The following is an 8,760-nucleotide window of genomic DNA, read 5'->3' on the forward strand; positions in this document are numbered from 1 at the left end:
ATGGTAAATACGTTATTAAAACATTTTCGAAGAAACATATTTATTTCATTTTAAAACGTTTGGGATGTCATCGTTAATACAGAAACATAAGCATAAACAGAACTTACAATTATTTACACTAGTGATCTACATCTCTTTAAATCTCTCAGTGTAATGTCACTTCATATCAACACCTGTGATATAAATAAACTGAGTGGGTCAGGTTGGGAAACCTGGTGAGTACATAGGGTTTTCAACCCACAATAATATAATTATTATGTTTAAACAATCAAACAATCAACCCAATTACCCATCCTCATTATCTTCTTTATTCTTAAGGATCTACCCTAAGAATCAGCTATTTCTCATTCATTCATTCCTAAGGATCATCCTAAGGAAACAACATGAAGTCCATTGTTGCCAATGACACATTGGTCAAGCGCAGCTGCTAATATTGTCACTTAGGCTCAGCTGCCAGAATTAGGACATTTTCTATGAGGCGCTTCTGCCGGTATTGACCTTTAAACACTACTGTCATGGTCATAAGGCTCCTTATTAGGCGCAGCTGCCGATACTATCCTTATAGCGCAGCTGCTAGGACGTTTACCGTAGATCTAAATCATCTACGGGTTGTGGCGCAGCTGCCAGTGCTCATCTATAGGATACTAGGTCCACTGCTGCCAATGTATACCTATAGGGCACTAGGTCCGTACTACTAATGTTCCTCTATTTCAGCTTTTATCCATCATCATTCATCTACCCATGTTTTACCCAACATATTTTGTAGATATAAAATACTTTATACAATTTACATCTTTTAAAACATGTATAAAAATCTTTCACCAGCATAGACAACAAGTATTCAGACAATATGCACACATAACACGTAATTTATATTAAAATACTTCATATCTATGTGTAAGATGAAAGAGACCATGCACTCACCTGATTAGGTGGTGATTCCGAACTCAGACAGCACTTCGTTATCTCAAAACAATTTTCCTCGACAAAACCTAGTATCAATACCACTAGGGTTTAGTTTTTAACGTTAACCACGACTAATTAATAGTCTAGCTATTATTACTATTATATAAGCGTTAAATAACACTCAATATAACTCATAATAATAGCCCAAATAATTATTTTAAGGTCCTAATAATGTTACTATAATTAAATAAAATCTATATTAAATATAGTATAGGCGTAGCTCACTTACAGCGAGTTTTTATTAAAAACCGGGCTTCGCTGGAGCAGCGTTTCCAAGCCGAAAGCTTTTCTTCTCGGAGCCGTCGGGCGCTCCGGGGCTTTCTTCTCGTGCTAGGGAGGTTCCGTAGACTTGGGAGGGGTTTAGGGAGGCTAGAGAGAAGTTAGAGAGAGAAAGAGAGGCTTATGGTGTAAAGAAAATATGAGGAGTTCACCCTTGTATTTATAGGAGTTTTATAGTAAAGTAGTCTCTAAGCTTCGTCCGTAACTTTTGCATACGAGCTCCGTTTTTGTCTGTCTTTTTACCGTTGAGTTCCTATTAATGAGATCTTCAACTTTCATTTAGACCTCGTTGGCTAATTCTCATTCTATCTCGGATTTACAAAACTGTATCGAATTCGCCGCGCTCGAAAAGTAGGGACTAAGCTTCGTCCATAACTTTCGCATACGAGCTCCATTTTTGTCTGTCTTTTTACCGTTAAGTTCCTATTAATGAGATCTTCAACTCTCATTTAGACCTCGTTGGCTAATTCTCATTCTATCTCGTATTTACGAAACTGTATCGAATTCGCCGCGCTCGAAAAGTAGGGACTAAGCTTCGTCCATAACTTTTGCATACTAGCTCTATTATCGACGTTCTTTATATCCACGCGTTGGTATTTACGAGTACTACAACTTTCATTTAGATCCCGTCGGCTAAAAATCGACCGATCTAAAATTCAGATTTCGGGTTGTGCACTGCTATGCTAAATCTTAGAAAAATCATAACTTCCTCATACGAAGTCAGATTTGGGCGTTCTTTTTATTGATGTTCTTAGTTTAACATATTCTACGACTTTCTTTTAGATCGCTAAGGCTAAATCTCGCTCTATCGTAAATTCACTATTTACGCTTCCCGGTATCGTGCCGGTTCCGTCGCGAAACTTCAATGGGTCATAACTTCTTCGTTATAACTCGGTTTTTGGCGTTCTTTATATGTACGAAAACCTTGTAACATACTCTACAACTTGGTTAAGATTATTTATTCTAAATAATCTTTTGTCGAAAAGTTGTTTTCGACCCCTATTGCCTCTAATTTGACTAGCCCAGATTTGCGGGCGTTACAATTATCTCCCCCTTAGGATGATTACGTCCCGGAATCATCAACAAAACAGGGTCGTATAATGACTCCATACGTCATCTCTTCATCCTAGGTAATAATTATAACTTCTACATTCCTTCAATTCTATCTTTTAAACTCATTGACTGTAAGTGTACTCGATCGTGCACCTGCTCTCTACCTCAGGTTAGACTCCAAATTATGACCTTCAAGTCACAATCTCGATCCTTGCTGGATAGGGACTTGAGATAAGTTCTTTTATTACTAATATAGATCGATGTATCATATTCTAATGACCTATCATCGTATGTTGCAACACTTAGACTTAGGTCTCTTAGAGTTAAATTCTAAAACAGACTATGCCTTCCTTCATGTTCTAATGTGATATAATCACACTTTAACATTAGGCATTTCTAACCACCAACTTCTTTAACAACGAGTGCGATACTTCTATTGATCGCTTTGATTTCAACCGTTTGGTTTAAGTCAGACGCTACATCAAACTTGGTTCTCTGAACCACACAACATACTCATCGTAGTCGGACTCGATTCGATATGACCACTAGGGTCGGAATATCAACAATCTTCTTAGTCATTACCGAAACGATGGTAACAACACACTTGAATAAAACGAAATCAATTACTAGCTTCTTGGTAACCTTGTGACTTTCCCTGATCCAAGTGTGAGTCATGTGCTTCCGGTAGTATAGGCCTCTACTACCATCCACACCTACTCATACCCGTCCCAAGTATTGTCTCGTAGTTTTCCAAGTCACCATACAAGAAAATCACATAACAGTTTAACACATAAAATATCAAAACGAAGGTTTTATATTATTCCTTAAAATGTTTACATAGGTGTTCAAGTTCACCCTAAACTATGCCCCTAACAGGCTACATCGCGAGGTACTATCTACACGATTACTCCATAACTCGATCCTTGGATGTCAAGCGTTAACTCCTGAATCTTCGCATTGTCATCTGCTTCGTCAAGAATCATTTGAAATGTTCTCGCCTTTTGCTTTGGCGGCACATATGGCTTTGTAGCCCCCTCTCTCTTTGGTTAGTCTTGCTTTCCTTTTTGGACCTTGAAGATCCTTCAAACTTCCGCTTCTCTCCTGACTTATCTTTTTCTAGACCATTTTCTCTTACCTGGGCCTCTACGTTCTTAGCTGCCCTAACAGCTGTTTTCAAGGTAGTTGCCATTTTGACCATTGGGCCAAAGTCAGTGGGCAGTCCGTTAGCAAACCTATCAATCTTGGAGAGTTTAGAAGGCACCAAGTAGGGGAATAGCTTCATCCTCTTGGTGAATGCGGTGGCATACTCATCAACACTCATCTTCCCTTTCTTCAGGTTCTGAAACTCGTTGTTTAGGTCTATCAGATCTATCTCCGAGCAGTACTGCATTTTCAACTGTTCCAAGAACTCTTCCCATGACATCCTTAAGGCTTCTCCTCGTGGCATCGTATCTGCCAATAGCTTCCACCAGCTCAAGACTCCAGTTTTCAGTTGTCTTACGGCGAAGACATTCTTCTGTTTCTTGCTACAGTCGCAGCTCTCAAACACCATTTCCATCTCGGAGATCCAATCCATAATCTCAACAGGCTTTGGGCTTCCTGAGAGACTTGGTGGTTTCGCACCCAAGAAATTCTTGTACATTCACCCATCCTTGTCGTTTCTCCTCTCCAGGCCATCTTGAGTCCCCACTTGACTCATTTGGCGACTGTAGTTCCCTTCCTCCGATTGCTCGGGAATCAGCTCGAGTTGCTCATTGGGCATAGTAGGTTCGTCCCTATTCGACATCCTCCTCATTTCTTCCCTTTATTCAGTTCGCATAGCCCGAATCATGGCTTGAACTCTAGCCATCGTGACTGGCTCAGGTGCAACTTCTTCTACAACAGGTATTTGCTGAACCACTAGGGGTTGGTTCCTATTCTCATTTGCATTCACGTTTCCGCTACGGGTCCTTGCCATCTTGATCTATACACCGAATAAGGTGAATCTAGACCTTTACTTAGGATTGACGTTTAAATCATCCTTATCACTCCGAAACGTTTACATGCTAGTTCTAATATCGTAGTCGTACGTTTAGAATCCTAAACATATAAGGTTTCCAGATCCGGTCGGCAACAGACCATAGATCCGAATAAATAACAGCATATAAGGCATAAAGCATTTAGCACATAAAAGCATTTTAGGCATAATTCCTAAAATAAGCTAGTGCTCACACCTCACAATCATCGCTTAGCATTCTAAGTTTAAGTCTAGAAATAAATCCATATTCCTAGTTCGCTTAAACTAATGCTCTGATACCAACTGTGACATCCCCATTTTCACGGCCAAAAAAGACCGATGTTGTTTATGCTTTATAAAAATCAGAGTACTTCATTTTATAAAAATGTTGCGGAATTTGTTCCCAGAAAAACATGGTAAATACGTTATTAAAACATTTTCGAAGAAACGTATTTATTTCATTTTAAAACGTTTGGGATGTCATCGTTAATACAGAAACATAAGCATAAACAGAACTTACAATTATTTACACTAGTGATCTACATCTCTTTAAATCTCTCAGTGTAATTTCACTTCATATCAACACCTGTGATATAAATAAACTGAGTGGGTCAGGTTGGGAAACCTGGTGAGTACATAGGATTTTCAACCCACAATAATATAATTATTATGTTTAAACAATCAAACAATCAACCCAATTACCCATCCTCATTATCTTCTTTATTCTTAAGGATCTACCCTAAGAATCAGCTATTTCTCATTCATTCATTCCTAAGGATCATCCTAAGGAAACAACATGAAGTCCATTGTTGCCAATGACACATTGGTCAAGCGCAGCTGCTAATATTGTCACTTAGGCTCAGCTGCCAGAATTAGGACATTTTCTATGAGGCGCTTCTGCCGGTATTGACCTTTAAACACTACTGTCATGGTCATAAGGCTCCTTATTAGGCGCAGCTGCCGATACTATCCTTATAGCGCAGCTGCTAGGACGTTTACCGTAGATCTAAATCATCTACGGGTTGTGGCGCAGCTGCCAGTGCTCATCTATAGGATACTAGGTCCACTGCTGCCAATGTATACCTATAGGGCACTAGGTCCGTACTACTAATGTTCCTCTATTTCAGCTTTTATCCATCATCATTCATCTACCCATGTTTTACCCAACATATTTTGTAGATATAAAATACTTTATACAATTTACATCTTTTAAAACATGTATAAAAATCTTTCACCAGCATAGACAACAAGTATTCAGACAATATGCACACATAACACGTAATTTATATTAAAATACTTCATATCTATGTGTAAGATGAAAGAGACCATGCACTCACCTGATTAGGTGGTGATTCCGAACTCAGACAGCACTTCGTTATCTCAAAACAATTTTCCTCGACAAAACCTAGTATCAATACCACTAGGGTTTAGTTTTTAACGTTAACCACGACTAATTAATAGTCTAGCTATTATTACTATTATATAAGCGTTAAATAACACTCAATATAACTCATAATAATAGCCCAAATAATTATTTTAAGGTCCTAATAATGTTACTATAATTAAATAAAATCTATATTAAATATAGTATAGGCGTAGCTCACTTACAGCGAGTTTTTATTAAAAACCGGGCTTCGCTGGAGCAGCGTTTCCAAGCCGAAAGCTTTTCTTCTCGGAGCCGTCGGGCGCTCTGGGGCTTTCTTCTCGTGCTAGGGAGGTTCCGTAGACTTGGGAGGGGTTTAGGGAGGCTAGAGAGAAGTTAGAGAGAGAAAGAGAGGCTTATGGTGTGAAGAAAATATGAGAAGTTCACCCTTGTATTTATAGGAGTTTTATAGTAAAGTAGTCTCTAAGCTTCGTCCGTAACTTTTGCATACGAGCTCCGTTTTTGTCTGTCTTTTTACCGTTGAGTTCCTATTAATGAGATCTTCAACTTTCATTTAGACCTCGTTGGCTAATTCTCATTCTATCTCGGATTTACAAAACTGTATCGAATTCGCCGCGCTCGAAAAGTAGGGACTAAGCTTCGTCCATAACTTTCGCATACGAGCTCCATTTTTGTCTGTCTTTTTACCGTTGAGTTCCTATTAATGAGATCTTCAACTCTCATTTAGACCTCGTTGGCTAATTCTCATTCTATCTCGTATTTACGAAACTGTATCGAATTCGCCGCGCTCGAAAAGTAGGGACTAAGCTTCGTCCATAACTTTTGCATACTAGCTCTATTATCGACGTTCTTTATATCCACGCGTTGGTATTTACGAGTACTACAACTTTCATTTAGATCCCGTCGGCTAAAAATCGACCGATCTAAAATTCAGATTTCGGGCTGTGCACTGCTATGCTAAATCTTAGAAAAATCATAACTTCCTCATACGAAGTCAGATTTGGGCGTTCTTTTTATTGATGTTCTTAGTTTAACATATTCTACGACTTTCTTTTAGATCGCTAAGGCTAAATCTCGCTCTATCGTAAATTCACTATTTACGCTTCCCGGTATCGTGCCGGTTCCGTCGCGAAACTTCAATGGGTCATAACTTCTTCGTTATAACTCGGTTTTTGGCGTTCTTTATATGTACGAAAACCTTGTAACATACTCTACAACTTGGTTAAGATTATTTATTCTAAATAATCTTTTGTCGAAAAGTTGTTTTCGACCCCTATTGCCTCTAATTTGACTAGCCCAGATTTGCGGGCGTTACATTTACTATCGAATGGTTTATGTTATGAAATTGTAACGTCTAAAACAATGTACTGAATGCAAACGATATCAGTTGTAATATTTCAATGCATGGTGATGAATTATGTTATGATTCATGTATATTCATTGTGATGGTATTCAATTTGAGTCACAAGAGCCCTCGGACGTTTCCGCCGTCCGGTTCGGGGATGTGACAAAACTCCCCTAAGAGTTTACTCTTGAAGAGCAAACTCCATATCTAGGCCCTATACCCCCATAGATGTCACCCGGACCACTCCTAACACTTGAATTGAAGTGTTTTCACGCCTCGGAGTGTTTACCCTCATTTAATTAGTAGATCAAGGTCTAATTAGATACAATTTATGTATCTCTTCATATTACATTGGAACCTCGCGTGTTTTCAAGCCCCGAACTGACATTTAGCATCCAACCGACACATTTCTCGACTGGTGAGTTCATACCCCTATGTCTTTTCCGAGTTTTTCATGTTTTCAGGGAGGGAATACAAGCAAATTATAAATGTTTTCATAACTTATAAACTGATGTAATTGTACGTTTTTCTGATAAACTTTTAGATATCATTATCCCTTTTGTAATATGCGGAGCATAAGGGATGTTTTCTCAATATAATTACATAGTTTTCAATACAGTGTGGGAAACTTATCAAACCAATCAAATTATTATGGGAATAATTTGGGATTATCATTACTTGTTTTACGTATTCAGATTTCATGCAAAGTCAAATTATAAACTATGTCTGATTTAGTTTATCCATGTTTAAAGTAGAGTATTATGTTAAATAACCACTTTGTATTCAATTATTTATACTCTACTATGTTTTCAAAACGATTATGAAATTCGATAACAATCGAGTATACCGTGAATAAGTTAATACTAGCTTGTGAGATTCGTCTTCATTATACCCTTTCGGGTTATCAGTAAATCCTCTCCGGTAGTATAACCAAAGTCTCCTGGAGGGAGAGCGTGGGATTTGTGGATAGATCTATTCGGGACTGACAATCCCACACCTTAACTGTTAGCTACAATTAGGCGGGCACGCCTGGGGGACAAATTTCGGATATCGTCCGACGCCTGAAGAACGTCAAGGAGGTCTCGGGTCAAATTAGTATGGTTATACGACTCACAATACGTATTAAAAATAATTTTGTTCACGGATTTTTTTTTCAATCTATAGTTTTATGTATTAAAACTACCTACTATTATACTGGATGGTATTCCAGGGTTTTCAATCTATAGTTTTATGTATTAAACTACCTACTATTGTATCGAACGGAATTTTAGAAATTTTAACTTATGTTTTTCTTAACATACTAGTAATAATCAGGGCTTATCTTATAGAAATCGACAAACGTGATAGCAAATATGGGATTTTCTTGTAAACAAGCATATGCATTTCATAACTCAAATATTAATGGTTTTCGATATACTACATTCTTTATCAAAGGAAATGTAATATTTTCACAAGATTTAATAACCAGATTTCCTCACAAAATTATGCTTATGAACTCACCAGCTTTATGCTGATATTTTTAAAACTGCTTGTATTCTCAGATTCTCCTTAGACAGGTATCTCGCGTTCTTTTGCAGAAGACGGAGCATATGGAAGTCACGTCTTACTTTTGATTAAACTTATGTATCTATAAAACTTGTATTACCTTACTTTCAAACAAATGTAATGATTCCATGTAATGTAATGTTTTGTGTTTACTATGCCTACTATGTACATTGGTTGTGATACTCTACATGA

Source organism: Lactuca serriola, chromosome 2 (assembly GCF_051521515.1).
Source record: "Lactuca serriola cultivar US96UC23 chromosome 2, Lser_US96UC23_V15, whole genome shotgun sequence".
Taxonomy (NCBI): Eukaryota; Viridiplantae; Streptophyta; class Magnoliopsida; order Asterales; family Asteraceae; genus Lactuca; species Lactuca serriola.